Here is a 16,035-nt window from a genome sequence, read left to right as displayed (position 1 = left end):
CATTGCAGAACAGCAGGTAGAAGGTGTTTCTTATGCCTGATACCAGCACAACACAAGCAAAGTATGTGTGCTTTGATAGATGATGTCAATGTGCTTTTTGAACAAATATAAAGAACTAAGAATTCAAGGCCTGCTACAAATCATATAAAGTAGGACCCCCCTTATCTGCAGGATCAGGATCAGTGATTCACTTATTCACAGTCTGAAAATATTAAAAGAAAAATCCTAGAAATGTCAATCTAAAGTTACCAGAACTGGCCACTAGAGAGAGCCAGAAACCATGCCATGTATAGTGTTTGCCACTGAAATAGCATTTGCTATAATTCACATTTTTCAACTTGGAACAACCTCCTGCAGATATGGGGGGTCCTATGCATCTCTGCTGTACGACAAAACTTTTTGAAACATAAGCACCCAAGCAAGCACTTAAAGTCACACACCTCTAAGTCCCACTAAAAGAGGGAGATTTAACTAGCAGAGTGCATGGAACACTGAAACAGTTCTGTGATGTGCTGTTTTAACCTCCCACTTCTCCAAGCAACAAGATAAGGAGGAGCCTTGTAAATCCGTTCCTTGTGACGAGAAGCTAAATCTGTCCGTCACAAAACTAGACCATTCGCCTCTCCCTTCATCATCTTCCCACCTTGGTGTGTTCCTAATATGGAGGGCGAAGTGCAATGCATCATTTTTCAGAGGTAAACCATCTGTGGACGTGGTGGCGCTGCGGGCTAAACCGCAGAAGCCTGTGCTGCAGGGTCAGAAGACCAAGCAGTCATAAGATCGAATCCACGCGACGGAGTGAGCGCCCGTCACTTGTCCCAGCTCCCGCCAACCTAGCGGTTCGAAAGCATGCAAATGCAAGTAGATAAATAGGGACCACCTCGGTGGGAAGGTAACAGCGTTCCGTGTCTAAGTCGCACTGGCCATGTGACCACGGAAGATTGTCTTCGGACAAAACGCTGGCTCTATGGCTTGGAAATGGGGATGAGCACCGCCCCCTAGAGTCGAACACGACTGGACAAAAATTGTCAAGGGGAACCTTTACCTTTACCTTTAAACCATCTGTGTCTTATTGGAACCCAAATTGCTAACAACTCTTCAGGGGAATTCAGATTTTGGGGCAATTCTTTCACCAGTCCAGCTTTGATTAAGGAAAAGAGATGGGCCCAAACCTCCATTCAGAGGTTTGTGCCAATCTATGTGCACAGCTCCACAGGCGCTGCATGCTCCCTTCCCTTGATCACTCACTCAGACAAGGAAGCTGGACAGGCAAACCTGTGCTCCTGCCAGGGACGGGTCAAACAGCTAAAGAGGAGAAGAGGAGCATATGTCAGCTGGTGAGCAGGGGATCTGGGGGCGGGGGGGGGAGAGAGATGGGTGAAAGGTACATGCTGCACCTGTGGCGCTCTGAACCAAGGTTTGTGCCCATGTCTATTAAGGAATGCTACAAATCTGAATCAACTTAGTGTCATTCTGGATTGGGGCTTCCGGAGAACACCCCTGCAAATTATGGGAGATAGAGAAGGTGCTCTGAGTGTGACAGTCACACACAATCAACACTTAAGGAATTTTCTCCTTTAATGATGGGTTGTCTATAACATGCCAGTAATTTGCTCCTCGGCACAGAATGTTCACTCTTGCTTCATCCTGCTATACAATAAGGCCCCCATACTTTCACTTACTTTATTTTTGTCCTCCACGGATGCTGCTTCCAATTCATAATCCGGGCGCCCATAAAAGCTGATCCTGAAGCGCCTGCCTTCACTATATGCACAGGATTTGACTTGGGAAAAGGGGAACTGCTTTCTGATGCTCCCTTTCTCAATGTTAAAAATCATCTTTGTGCTGAAATCAATCTGAAAACAGAGGGATTTTTTGGTAAAAAAAAAATTATGGACATGTTTTCCTCCCATATTTCTTTTAAAAATTAATATGTGCATTCATTTACTGAAACTGTTTCCACAGCTTGAGCTCCTTGCATGTCTGTCTTCAACAGGATACTGCCCAACATTTCCAAGTTCTACTTCATCATAGGCTCAGAAGCATGGAATCCAGGTACTCTGGTTCTTGGGTATCCTTTGCTAAGCCAGATGTCGTAGATTTCCCCCCAGCCATGCTGAAAGGCAGATATGCCACTCGTTTGTTTCTTCTTTGATGCTCAAGTCTTCGCCGCTCTGCTGAGGTTAGATGGGAACTGAGCTAGTTCTCTATATGCTTAAAAGGGATAAGTGTGTTAACAAGTGAATGATCCTCCTTGAACATGAATTAGCCCTCTAGCCCAGAAAAGGGAAGGGGGAGGAAGAAAAAGAAAAAGCCATGTGGTCCTACTTAGAGATGGGCACAAACTTCTGGCTTGGCGGTTCAGCCTGGTTCATTGAGCGCTGCAAGAGGTGTTCAGCGGTTTGGTGCCCTGCCCTGCTCTGGCAGGCACCCGCTAGGAGGCAGCATCCTAGCTTCTTTGCCTCCCCTCCTCCGGGCCAAACCAGCAGTTTCTGCCCATCTCTATTTCTGGTGTAAAATCTAATAACTAGGATTGTCACCTCTCTACTGTTTTAGAGCACTACAATCTCAAAAATGAGTTCGGGTTAGAGTCCTACAGGACTCTTGATCAGGCTAGGCATTAAAAGCAAAGGGAGAGCTGTATAAATCACCAGCAGCAGCTCTTCAGAGTGGTGAAGATGAGTTGCGGGAGAGCAGCAAATTTTGCTCACTCTAGAAGCCTGTCTCTCACTTTGTCTAATCACAGGACTGGATCTGGAGCGGAGGGCATCTCAGGGAGCCCAGGGCCAGCCACCCGTACAGCATTTTTCTCTAGAATCTTGCTGCCACCTGTTAACACCTGGAGCCTGAGGGGTGCACTTGATTCTGCCTAATGGTAGGGACAGCTGTGCTACTTAAATGCCTTCTGATAAAATACTGCTAGTCTCATATTTATCTATAGGATTTTTCCCCCTTCTATTCATGTGATTCTGCTAGAAAAGGACCAAGGAAGAAAGACAGCAGGGGGCCTCTTTCAAATAAAGAGTTTCCCTTTGCTTAGAGTTGTTTGTACAGCAGGATACAGTCACGGATGAAAACCACAGTCAGGAGTATGGACTGTCTCACTTCAGCGCACAGCACTGATTTCTAATCGTGTGTGGAAATGCAGTAAGTGGCTAAAGGAGAAAATACACTCCAGGCTGGACAGCTGAGCAGGTTCATTAAACCTGCCTACACACAGTGGTTTCCTGTGAGCTCGTGGTTAAACACTTCCCAGTTTCTGCAGCAAGGGAACAAAACAGCTAATGAAGCTGATGGCAAATGAATGTTTAAGTTAGTAAGCCATCAAGTAGAATTCAACAAGGGTGCAAGTAGGTAAATCTGTATAAAAAGATGCGCGCCAAAAGAGAACTGGAAAAAAATTGGTGTCTGTGTGTATGTATATTTCTGCAAGTGTTAGCTAATGGCTATTCCATAAATTCCCACTTTTTGGCATGCATGAACAAGTGCATACACTCAGGGCTGAAGATTTTTTTTTGAAGGATCTGTGTATCAGCAATCTGATTTGCAAGAACCAATCACAAAACAAAGCATAGTAAATGTAAGATACATAACTGAGGAAAACCATTATGTGTTATTACTGGTACCTTTCTCCACTTGAAGCAGCACCTTTTCTTTCTAACCTTTGCATGACACACCAGATTTTGAAATTAAATCAGCTGGGAAGGTTTAAATCTCCCCAAAACACTATGATTCCAAACCAGATGAAAGTCCTACAGACTTATAATTTTGCACTGCAGGTCCTTGGTTTCATTTCATGCCCAAATTACAGCTGACGCAAAAGATCAATGTTAAGGTCAGTGAAATGATCCTTTGCAGCTCAGCACAACACTAACTAAACGTTACAAAAACATAACAAAACAAGTTACAAAAACATAACAGAGCTTCAAAGCCAATAAAGTCTACCAGGTTGGGAACAATAATTGTCCCTGACATCCTTCTTTATTTGTAAAAGTTTATTAGATGAGGGAGAGTTTGAAGATGAATTTTCTGACTCCCTCCCCCCAATCTGAAGTGGTACAGTCCAGAGAAAGCTTCCACACTAGAGATGGGCACAAACTGGGGGGAAAAGCCATTCATGATGGTTCATTGTTCATAAACCATGAGCCACGAACTTTCCAATGAAACAGTTCTGTGGTCCATGCACTTTGTCTCTTCTTGGAGTGGTAGAACAGCTGCTACATGACTTAGAGACAACAAACTCACAGCAAATCTTCAGCTGACTCTCCTCCCCATCCCCTACAAGTGTGGCAAAGATCAGATCTGGGATGTCCAAGTTATAGACCTCAAAACCAGGTCCCCCCAGGAAAGCTGACTTGGAGAAAATGAAATGAGGTGTTCATGTGAAGGAAGTGGAGACAGGGTGTGGCTCATTGTAAGGTGGGTTGGGGAGGGAACAGAAAGGGAGCAAGGTGAACAGATGAGCTACTAGCTACTTAAGGGTGCTGTTCTCATGCCAGCTGCTGCAAAAGTGAAAGCACCAGCCGAAGTTCCCAGCATGTGGCTCCTATAATCAGCTACTCCCCAAGAGAAGATTTGGAGCTCCATGGTTGGCTGCTTGACCTGACAATCAACCTTACAGAACAGTTTTCTCTAGGTTCAACCCACCATTGCCTAGGGAACTGATTGAGTGGTGTCAGGCCATCTGGCCAGGGACGAGGCACTCAAAAATGAAGTGTATAATTGCCAACACTGATAATAGTTCTGGGTTTCATTTTGTTCTGAGCAGGCGTGTTTCCCCCACAGCACCATGAAACAAGCTACAAAATGGCCTACTTCATGGTTGGTTGGTTTTTTTCTTTGTGGGTCATTTTGTGTCCATCTCTACTCCACATTAAATTCTGCAGATCCATCCATTACATATTTCTGGGCAGTATCCAACTGAATGTCTACAAAGTTGAAAGTTACACCTGATGTATAATGTGGGATCACATTGTTTGAGCAAGCATTGCAAAGAAACCCAAAACTCCACTTGCACAATGGCAATTCATTCACGAGCAGAATGGTTTGTGCATTATGCAGCAATGAAATTTTCCACTCAGCAAAATTCAACAGAACATTGGCCCTGGGAAATTTGATGGTCTGCAAGGATAGGCATGTTATAGGTGGGTGTTCATGAATCATGGAGGGTTTTGCTCACAACTGCCAGAAATAAAGAAGTGGAAGGTTACATCCATACATGTACCTGCAAAATCCGTTTCTGCCACCGATAACGGTTATATTTGTAGACAACAAAGTTGACTTGTGAGCACTTAGGTAAGTCTTGGAAATCCTGCAAAAGATTAGTGTACTTCAATAAGTCATTGTGCACCTTCTGTTCATCAGACTGTAACGTCCTCTTTCATGTTTCCATGACTTCCAGAACACCTGTCATGGGATGAATTATAGCACCTTAATGGATTGAATTTTTTTGGAAATTGTGAGCACCCACAAATCCTGATGATTTGTGACTAGTGGGAGCATCAAGTGTAAAAGAGAGAGGAAGGAAAATGTAAGCAAACCAGCCAAGACAGATAAAGGGCAATTTGGAGTACTGTAGGAACAAGAAAGGGAGCTGATATTCACAAATCAAAGTTGCCCATTTAATTCTATTTATATTTTCAATCTGAGAATCTCGACACTGTCAACAGTTCCCCCAAGAGCTATTGAAAGCTCTCCCAATTCCACAGACTGCTATACCAGCAAATTATTGTTTAGAGCAAGGTACTGCATGACTGCTGTATCAATACAATGCCACAATTTAATGTACTGTGCTTGCAACTCAAGCTGACCCGGGGTTGCCGAACGCTAACAATAACTGTCATTGTCAAGTAGGTTACAATATGAACACAGAGAATGATTGGGGGCAGGGGGATTGGTGGAAGCAGCAAAAGAAAGAGGACTGGAAAAATAAGAAGAAAATAGCACCATAAAGAGTGAATAAGGTAAATTAATAACACATGGTTGCTGTTTCCTAAATTACAGTGGACCCTCGACTTACAGAGAGCTCCACTTACAGACTTTTCGAGTTACAGACTTCTCTGGCTGCAAAATTTAGGTTCGACTTGCAGCCGAAGAATCGACCTACGGACCAGAAAAAAACCAAAATGGAACAAAAATGGAACAAAAATGGCCGGTTACGACATTAATCAGTTTTCAATGCATTGTAGGTCAATGGAGATTCGACCTACAGACTTTTCGACCTGCAGCCACCGTTCCAATATGGATTAATTCCGTAAGTAGAGGGTCCACTGTACAATGGTATCTTACTGGTTTTGGCTTGTAGCTTCTTTCCCAATAAAAATATATATTCAAACTCTGGCAAAGTAAATTTTCCGAGCTTTGGGCAGTGGGTTCAAGATACCATTTAGGGGTGCAAGCCAGTCACCTGATATCTTTAGGGGTGCTAGATTCTTTTAAAACAACGCACACCTGAGACAGGATGTCAGCCATAGTTCCCAGGGTGCTGGCATCTGACAAATGATTTTGCATGGTGATGCCAGATCCACAACATTCAACCTATCTAGGTTTGGTTGGGAACACTAAAGTTCCTTTCTCTCTCCCCCCCCCCAGGGCTTTTGCAAAGCTTATTGGTAAAATGCTATTTCAACAAACCGCTGCTGGATGGGGGGGGTTTAAGATAATTTCAAATATTGCTGGTTGTTTTGTGTGCTCTCTCTCTTTAATGAATTGATTTCCATATAAATATTAATAACTTGGCATAGACAGTGGCACTTTGACTAGATAGGACTACATGCTTAGAGCCAAAAAAAGAAGTAGTAGCTTTAAAGTTAGAAGCAGAGCTGACTTAAGGAGAAAAGGCCATATGATTAACTTTTAATATCTTTCACAGCTTTGCAAGATGAACGTTATCTTGGTTTTGTTTGGTGATTGTTTATTGGGGAGAACCAAAGAGTTGTTTCCATATGTTGGTTTTGTAAACACAGTGGCTTTGAAGATGTTTCTGTGGTGGTAGAACATATTTTCACTTTCTAATTGAAAGGCTGGCCATAGTTTGTTTGCAGCCTCAGAGAAGTAAATTTAAAAACTGGTTTATAGAGTCATATAGCTTTTTGGAGTGCACAAAACATATCACTTATATTTGATCCATAAAAATTCATTTGAGCCAGAAAAAGTGTTTTAAATAAATGTAAGGAAATAAAAATAAATAAACTCTATCAGATTACAGAAAATGTGGGTAGGGTGGAGAGAGTCTTTACCACTTGAAATTCTTGCTCTATTCTTGCTTTCTCTTCTATCCATTTTTCTCTTTCTGCTAAATCCAAGGCTTCATCAATGCTCAGTTCTTTGTTTTTGACCATCCTCATAATTCTTAGGACTTTTTCTTGGCTTAGCTGTTAAAAAAAGAATTATATATATTATTTAAAACAAAAACAAAATGCAGGAGGTTTCCCCTCTGTAGCCAGCAAGTCAGGCTACAGAAGGACCCCTGACAGCTACATCTGCAGTATCAGTCGTAATATTACTATTTCATTCATATTTTATGTTTTATCGGCAACCTGCCTAGTGAATATAATCTCCCTTTGAAGCCCAGCAGGAGCCTACAAGATATCAAATATACAGGGCTTTGTACTTTTTTTGAAATACAGGGTGGTAGCATTTCGGTGCTCAGGTTGCTAGGAGGTAATCTTTCTGACTTAGCTGAGCCTAGAAAGCAAGAAGTAAGGAAGGATATCAAGTCTGAATTGTATGGTGTCCTAGTCTCTCCTGTAGTACAAAGCACTACATATCAAAGAGTGAGAAGCTAAACTGGTATCATCAGATATTTAGAGGGAGCTTAGCTAGATGGTGCCAGAAAAATGCTTTCGCTCCCAGTTTGAGCAGTTCCTGAAACTGTCAGAATTTATTGCCTCTTGCATGTAAACAACAAAAGGGAAGCTGTTTTGAAGCTTAGCTGTACACATGATGTATTGCTTTTAATTTAATTTGAATCCAATAAGTGCAAGCTTACATAGGGATGCTTCATGAATTCAGAGTTTGTGAATTTCTATGCAAAATGATCTGATGTCTAGACAAACCATAATAACTGGTTCTGATATCCACCAGATAAGCACTTCTCCAAATTTTGCCAGATTTTACATTTAACTGAATGTGTGTTTTCAAAAGTAAATTTTAAGGTAAGAAAGCAGGTATTTTGAGAGACAATACACATTTAAATCAATACTTGATATACATTTAGAGGTAATAAAAAAGAAGTCATATTAATGGAGCAAAATTAAACAGGAATATCATATAACTTCTTACAGACAGAGTAGAATGCATTCATCAAACCCAAATATAGTTGCTATCTATCTGTCTACCTACCTACCTACCTACCTACCTACCTACCTACCTACCTACCTACCTACCTACCTACCTACCTACCTACCTGCCTACCTATTTCTACCCTGCTTTTTTTCCTTTAGAAGGACCCAGGAAGGCTTACATCATTCAAAGACAATATTTAAAGCTAAAAACAAGAAGCACACAAATACTATGAAGGATCAAACAAATACCACCATAAAAGATGGTAAACAGAAGCAACATGAAAACACAGTAAGGCACAAGAATCTCTTTAAGAACGCCACCCAGGCCCACCAAATGCTCCTGTGATGGTTGTAGGACCAAGCGAAAGGCCTCTTTGGATGACCCACTCGGGCAAGTTCATGAGGGGAGACTCTATTTGATAGAGAGGGTTTGATGACTGGAACATTTGAACTGGTTTCTGTGTGAGGATGACTCAAACCACATGAGCAGTGAGGGATACAGCCTTTTATAAATGTGTACATTTTTAGTCTCCTGGGCTAAGAGGGAAACATGCACTCTGTGCTTTGTGGGGTTTTTTTTAACCCCAGTTTTAATTTCATTACATTATTGGGTATAAAAATACCCATGTTGGAAGATCTGTTTCTGCATGCAGAATTAAGTCCGTTCTATACCCAGAGTCAGAAAACACAAGTGAGGGCTTGCCTAGAGTGGCGTATTTCCATGCCAAATGAGCACAAGTTGTCACAATTTTTCTTAAAGGGAACTGGTATTCGCATCAACATTACGCTGTCAAAAGGCACATTTGTAGAAGTTGCCCCTCTAGGAAAGAAATCCGTACACATTGACTTCGGCACGGCAGCTCAGCCTCTGGAGCTCCCTCTCCCCAATTTTTAAAGTTAATTTTAATTGCTAATTAAAGGTATCCAGCTGGTAGCCTCTGACACTGGAATGAACTCTCCATAGGAAGTGCTGTAGCGCTAAACTCCACTGCCCAGAACAAATCCCTGAACAAGAACAATGAAAGAAAAAAATGCACAAAAGACCAAAGAAAAAAACACTTTCTTATCTGATATATCTTTGCATCATCTAGATGCAAACAACTGATTTGCTTTTTTCTTTAGTTCCCTCTTTCCTCCATCTTGAACTTTTAAATTTATTGATTTAATCATGTGATTGTTTTACGATATATTTTGATAGTTACAATGATGATTTTATATGATTATATTTTATGATGTTTTATAACTTTTTATAAGCAGAGTAGACTCTGTCTAGAGGGGCAGGTTGGAAGTCAAATAATCAATAAATAATAAATAGTGAAAACTGAAATAACCAGTGTTCAACCAAGTACTTTTACCAGAGCAATGGTAAAATTCCATTTTATGTTTAATTCTAGGGCTCCCAGTGAGCCCTTAGAATTAAACATAAAATAAATGTATACTTCTGGTGCTGTAAACATTTCCTGACCACATGGTGCAGTTGTTAAACTGCAGTATTGCAATCAAGACTCTGCACAGGACCTCAGTTCGATCCCGACACGCTCAGGTAGCAAGCTCAAAGTTGACTCAGCCTTCCCATTCTTCCGAAGTCAGTAAAGGGAGTACCCAGCTTGCTGTGCAGGGGGAGGTGGAAGCAATGTGTAGCCTACATAATTACCGTATTTTTCCATGTATAAAACTATACTTTTGTCTAAAATCTTTAGACTAAAAATTGAGGGTCATCTTATACACAGAAGTAAGCTGAGGAGAGAGAGAAAAACAAGCGATCCTGCAGGGCTTTGATCCCTGTTTTCCCCTCCACTTGCTAAGCCCCACTTAGGTTTCTTAATTTTGGGTTAGAAAATTGGGGGGTCTTATACAGTGAAAAATGCGGTAAATTGTGAACCACTCAGAGAGCATTTTAAGCTTTGCTTTGCTTCGACCTCAGTATATATCTATCCCCATCTCCAAGAAATTTGAATTTCCTTCAGATGTGGTCCAGACTACTGAAAAACAAAGTCTCTGCTTCGTCGTGATTTGCGCACGCACACACACCCACGCACGCACGCACACACACACACACACACACACACACACACACACACACACACACAAATGCACAGGACAGTTTTTGCTCACCTGCATTCTGTTGGCTCAGCGAACCAAGAAACCCAATGTCAAGACTGAACCAATGGCAGGGGAATGGTTGTGTAAGTTAAGTGGTTGAAATCTGGGGATACTCTTTGCCTCCGAGAGTGGTTTAGAATGCCAAAATTGTAAGTATGGTTTTCTATAGATTCTGCATCAAATTGTGGTTCCAGGAGAGTAAGATATTCCATTGTAATCTATGAGGGCAAAATTGCTTACTTTCTCACATTCTTCTCCCACTTATTCTCTATGGGAAGATGCCATAGCAGAGCTTCTGCTTTACATGGTGGTGGGCCAGAATCTGTCCTTACCCCCTCCAGGCTTAGCAGGAGATATGAAAGATCGCTGCTGGTAAGTTACCATGTTCCAGAGTATACCATGGCAAGCTAGATCTGGTACAAAGCAGCTTGCTTTTTTTCCCGTTGCTCTCTCCACTAAGATGAACAAGAAATGTTGAATGAGTTGTATGGTAGTTCTGGTCTTCATAAGAATTTTAGAGCATTGATGGTTAACCTTAAGGGTAGGGTTAGAGTTTGATGCCCATGTCTTGCATTCCCTGATTCCTCTTGTTACCCACAAATGGGGTCAAGCTGTGGTAGTCCCTACATTTTCAGATGACAATGTCACAGCATGCTCACATTATAGGTCTAATTCTACATGGATTTTATAACAAAATGTGATCTGTGGCGGGAATGCCAAAAATGCTTCCTAAATTCTTCATTTTTCTTGACTGATATACAGTACTTCAGGGCCCACAAGATCCCTCTTATCTTGGTAAGAGGCTGAGAAGGAACACTGAGGGAGGTTCTCACATCCTTTACAGCACAACCTTCAATGAAATACCTGCATATCAAAGATGCTATCACTACACAATGTTAAACACCAACTGAATTTCTCACCAGCCCAAGATGATCTCCATATTTTCATCTCTATATTTTGATGCCATGTAAAATCTCTTTCTCTTCTGTTCTGAAGAAGTGGGGTTTTCCACAAAAGCTCACATTGAAAATAACAACAGTCTTTATGGTGTACCATGTTTTTTGTCTTTTTTATTTTTGTTATTTTTTTTCCTAAATAATTGTTTTTGTTATTTTATTTTTTTTCCTAAATATTATTTCTATTTTGAACACAGCAAGCAGAAGATAACAGGTTGATTGTTTTTAAAAGATGCAAAAACAAACAAACAAACAAACAAACCTATCCCATGATTCTAAACCATGCAACAAAGCAACAGCCACTGTCACTTTGTGCAATCTGAGTTATTCACATCAAGATGTGTATATATTTGTTTAATGTGCATACAACAATTGCTGTCTTTCCCATACTCTTCTCTTCTCAAGAGCCCTACAAAATACCTTATTCTCTCTCAGAAGGGAGAACAATTTTATGCTATCCCTTCCTTGCATTTGAAGACTGGACAAATGTGGATTTACATCCATACTCTGGGGGACTAAAATACCTTGCCCAGGTGTGCCTGGCGGCCTGAGACAGCTCTGTTTCTCCATAGTGTGAACACACCAGAAAGAGCATTAAATTGTTCCCATAACACACAAAGACAAACAATTTCCAGAAGGACAGGAAGTCACTTAATTCTAAAATAGCATCTTTTACTTCAAAAAATTAATTGCATTTGCTTGCTGCAGTGGGAAAAATGCTGAGCCCAGCTTTCTTTAAAGGTGTTTGTTACGTCTTGTTTCCAATCTCACTGCACATCTGTAATCAGATGCTGGAGGAAATAAAGGACAGTCGTGCGCACGTCTTTGGATAAGATTATATGAAATGAATTTTCTGAAGACTTGCCTACTTCTCCCTTGAATTGCACAGATCTAAGCAAGGTTTTGATTGTACATGATTGATTCCCCCCCAATAAATAAATGAATATTTCAGTAAATAAACATTTGATAAACACTGAGCTGATGTTGGTCTCCAAGAAGTGGTCTGAGAAAGGTGGGTCTCGGGCTTACCTACCCTGCTATTGGCACTGTGGCGATCCCCAGTTTGATGGTGGCTGCCTGGCTAGCCCCTCTCCTGTCATGGTGGCTCCACGTGGTGGCCAGAGAGGATGCTGGGAGGCTGATACAGATCCAGGAGTTAAGGGTATGTGTCTTGATCAACTGTTTATGCCTTGCAGTTATGTCTTGAGTGGGGCAGCCATAAGAGTTAAACACAGATTTCAAAGTAAACAGGGTCTGGCACCCCCAAGCCACAGCATGGTTGAAGGGAGAAGCATGCTTTATTTTTCTGGCGGCCTTAAATTCAGCATCCGTACTCCAAGTAGCGAGTTCTGGTGTTTTTCATTTAACATATAAGCAGTGATTTGCTCTCCATATGTTCACCTTTCTGTTACACTCAAGACACCATCTTTTCTTTTCTGTTTTTTTCGTGGGTAACAGTTTTCTTCCTGTGAAATGTCACAAAGGCAGCTGGTGGTTCTAAAGCCTAACAAAATGTGATGGGCGAGGCCAGATGTAATGAACCAGATGTGATGCCATGAACTGGGCATGTTTTCAGTTACAGAGAGCTGGAACTGTAGGAGTGCAATTGCTTAGAAGGTCATTTCGACCCCTAATGCTGAAGCTGGCTTGTGTACTCACAAACATATTTAGCTCACTGGCATTTTAAAACATCACCTATGTTGCAGCACGGTCATGTTATTGCTAATCTCCTGTCTTCATATTTCTTCCCATTTTTTTTCTTACGTGCTCATTCCATTTGGCATTTTTAATATCTCCTCATTCTTTTGGACTAGGCTTTGCTAAACCCCAGATATTGGCAGACTACAATTACCATCATCCCCACCCAGTAGGGCCAGCAGGTGGGGATGATGGGGAGTAGTTGTCATCGTGAATTGTAGGGTAGGAAAGATCACTTGATTTCGACCATTCCCTCTGTTCTCAAGGCCCTGCTTCTATTCCTCTTTTCATTGGCTGTTTTACCTGCCCTGTCCTTCTCTGACAAAAGGGCAGTTCAACCAATCATTGTCCAGGGCCTTTCTTATCACCATAATCACTTTTTACCAGCTAAGAGCTTGGAGCCTTCAGATAAATCCAACATTGCTCTCAACTATTTCAATGGACTGAATCCTATAGGGACTACTACTAAATGTTGCTCATTATTTTAAGGCTAGCATAGTAACATTCATTTTGTTTCGTGGCTTTCTACTTCTAATGAACATTTTTAAAAAACAAATACAGAGTGATCCTCCAAAAAGTAGAAATGTTGAAAGCTAGTTTGCTCAGGAAGATAATGGGTTCTACATCTTGCCCATCTACTCTGCACTCTTCCTGGGATCTTCTTTGTTCTGTCCGTATCCCCTGGGAACTATAGACTGTATGAGTTGGATCATTCCACTGATGGAACAGTATCTGTCAATAGCCATGATGGCTGGGAAATTCAGAGAGCTCTAGTCTTTTAAAAAATAATAATAATCTTTCAAAGCTATGCAAAAGACCAGCATAGGCTGAAGTGACCCACACATCTGGACTAGCGGGCTTGGACACTATGAAACGTCTCATCTAAATCCCAGAATCTGATATTTGGGGCAATGCCCTCTCTTTATCTCATCCTTCTCTCCCAAATCGCAGTATTATTTCTAAAGGAGAAACAAAGTGGAGAGATCAAAAAGATTTATTTCATGAGGCAGGCTTTGGTTCAAAGCCACCATCTTCAAAAATGAACTGATCATCTAATAGAACAAAGGAGTACCACAAAACCGAATAGAAGTCAGGCCGCCAGGAACTGCCTTGAAGCAAGGAGGTCTGCCATAGTTTGGGACATAAAAATGCCATGTAGAGAAAAGAAGGGAGGAAAAGAAAAAGACAAATCACCAAGAGGCAAGTAAAGTAGAAGTCATGGAGTATAATCCATTTATAGATGGATTTGTCTTCTCTGTTTTAGAAATTTCTTTGACCACCTCTTCTCTGCTAGTGCATTGCTGCTGTTACTGTTAGAAGATGGGAGTTGCTTCTCATGGGTTTTATTCTATCCATAAGCACTGATGTTATCCTTCAAGCTTAATTACACAATTACTTCCCCCATGTCTCCAAAAGGATAGTTGCTGGGGAATCACCAATACAGGAATTGTGGGCTGAGAGTGTGACTATGCCAGGAGCAGAGATCCTGGTTAGTTCTTATTTTATAGGCAGGCAGGCCATGAGCTGGAGTGAGGCAGTCCTCTCAGGCTGCAGAGTACTTGGGATGGTGGCTCCCACTTAATGCCCTGCCTGAGTCCTCGACCCATGCACACCACCGCCATGCAAGAACACTTACAACGAGAGGGAAGAGAAGGGAGAGGTCAAAAATAGAGGCAGTGGATTCTGCTGAGCCACTGCTGGCCACCTGGCCATCTTCAGAGCACAGTTGCTATACAGGAGGCTGACTTCCTAAGGTGTGGTTTTTCAGAGATAAGTTATTAGGGGTGGCATCCCACAAAGACCCAGACGTTAGGTGAACTGCCTGCTGTGTAGCAGCCTTGCTTCAAAGGCAGTCAACAACATAAGGAACACCTGTTGCTGCCACCACCTTCTTCTTCTCCCCCTGCCACCCCAAATGTTCCTGTATAGCATCAGTGTGGGGAATGTGGGAAGGAGAGAAGGACAGCAAGGGGAAGATGACACTTCTCCTCCCCCCCTCATTCCATGAGACAGCTTGCACTTCTACCATCTTACTCAGATATTGTTGGTATGTGTAACTGCACAACACAGTGTGTGTGTGTAAGTGTCTATCTACATTTTAAAAACAACCCACAATATATAGCATTTTAATTTTAGTCAACTCATTTCACATGATTTTTGAGTCATTTCCTGCATTCATACTGTAATTGAAATGTTCCCTTTTAAAACTGGCTGTAAGGATCACAATGGGCTTAAGTAAATTTTAAAAACTCTGTGCTAAAATAAATGGCTCTCTGGTGGCTGTTTATTTTAATTTGCTTCCTAAGAAAATAATACAATTCAGAGGAAAATAAATAAACACTTTGAAATTCATTGTGTAAGCCTGACATCCAGCACGGTTTATAACACAGATCAACTCCCAGGATTTTTGGTTGTGTGATCAGGTCCTCAGTGTGTGCATATGTGTTTGTATGAAAGGATTAGAATGTCATATTTGCATAGTGAGGCATGTCAGAATGTGTCTGGCATCAACCACACATATATATAAAGCAGGTCTCAGTTAGTAGTTCTCTCAGATACAGTCCAATATGTAATAGTAATCAGACAGGGCAAATATGTAGGATATAGTTATCTTTGATAGGGCCAGATAGGGTTAAATGTGTAATAGTATTAGGATGTGAGAGTTTCTTATTCATTATAGCAAATATGTCTGTCAATAAATCAAATATGTATATAACAAGTACCAATATGTCTAAGCACAATGAGTTTTATTCTATTATACATATGTTTCTAAACTGTAAAAGTTACTTAACATTTTAACAAAGACCAAGTGATTGTTACTATGAATTGCTGGCACAAACACGAGGGAGAATATCAGTTTTTACTCTTCAAGTGGTTTTTTCCCCCAATATGCTAGAAACTGTTGTGCACAGACTCTGTTAGTTCATTTAATTATGATATTTATTATAGCCCTGGTCAACAGATATTACCAGCTCTCTTAATTTAACTGTGTG

General features: G+C 41.3%; 1 protein-coding gene across 5 annotated transcripts in view; it reads right to left on the bottom strand.

The window, feature by feature from the left end:
* LOC110081075 (disheveled-associated activator of morphogenesis 2) overlaps window positions 1-16,035 on the bottom strand; it is a 114,276-nt gene that overhangs the window by 57,867 nt on the left and 40,374 nt on the right. For 3 of the 5 annotated variants that reach the window (XM_072996830.2, XM_072996829.2, XM_078392160.1), the window contains exons 2-4: window positions 7,239-7,373; window positions 5,225-5,311; window positions 1,683-1,856 (exon numbers count right to left, since the gene is read on the bottom strand). The gene's annotated coding sequence lies outside the window, so the exon portion shown is untranslated. Of the gene's footprint in view, window positions 1-1,682; window positions 1,857-5,224; window positions 5,407-7,238; window positions 7,374-16,035 lie in introns of all 5 variants that reach the window. The other 2 variants (XM_078392159.1, XM_072996831.2) reach the window with 2 other exon arrangements.

Source organism: Pogona vitticeps, chromosome 4 (genome assembly GCF_051106095.1).
Source record: "Pogona vitticeps strain Pit_001003342236 chromosome 4, PviZW2.1, whole genome shotgun sequence".
Taxonomy (NCBI): Eukaryota; Metazoa; Chordata; class Lepidosauria; order Squamata; family Agamidae; genus Pogona; species Pogona vitticeps.
This window is presented reverse-complemented; position numbering and strand designations above follow the sequence as displayed.